Raw genomic sequence first — 390 nt, 5'->3', positions numbered from 1 at the left:
ACAATTTTTTTTTTGTTTTTACTGTCCTATAGTACACATTGGAATGATTTCTTTATTTTTTACAACACATTAAATAGATAAAGGTGTGCTCTCTCTAGCTCTCTCTCTCTCTGTCTTGCTTGCTCACAGAGGCTGTGTGCTCCTCCGTGGCGATGACGGCTTGCGTTAAAAAAACATATTTTGAAAGTGGGGGCTAGAGGGCTTGCGAGACACCGGTAGCTCGTGATCGACGTGTTGGAGATCCCTGCTCTAATGGGTCCGACTAGAATGACAAATATCGTTGCTTCCGCCTATTCGGTCGGGCAAGAAATCGTTTAATCATAAACTTTTTTTTCTTTCATTTTTAGGGGGGCCACAGGGGGGTCCAAAGTCAGTGTTAGGGGGGCACTG

At 44.1% G+C, this 390-nt stretch overlaps 1 protein-coding gene across 1 annotated transcript in view; it reads right to left on the bottom strand.

Moving 5' to 3' along the window:
• The window catches only part of lpar2a (lysophosphatidic acid receptor 2a), an 8,401-nt gene that overhangs the window by 6,852 nt on the left and 1,159 nt on the right, over positions 1–390 (bottom strand). The gene's annotated exons all lie outside the window — the stretch shown is intronic.

Source organism: Notothenia coriiceps, unplaced genomic scaffold, assembly GCF_000735185.1.
Source record: "Notothenia coriiceps isolate Sejong01 unplaced genomic scaffold, NC01 NC01_scaffold00020081, whole genome shotgun sequence".
NCBI lineage: Eukaryota > Metazoa > Chordata > Actinopteri > Perciformes > Nototheniidae > Notothenia > Notothenia coriiceps.
The sequence above is the reverse complement of the archived record's forward strand: the minus strand, read 5'-3'. Positions and strand labels throughout refer to the sequence as shown.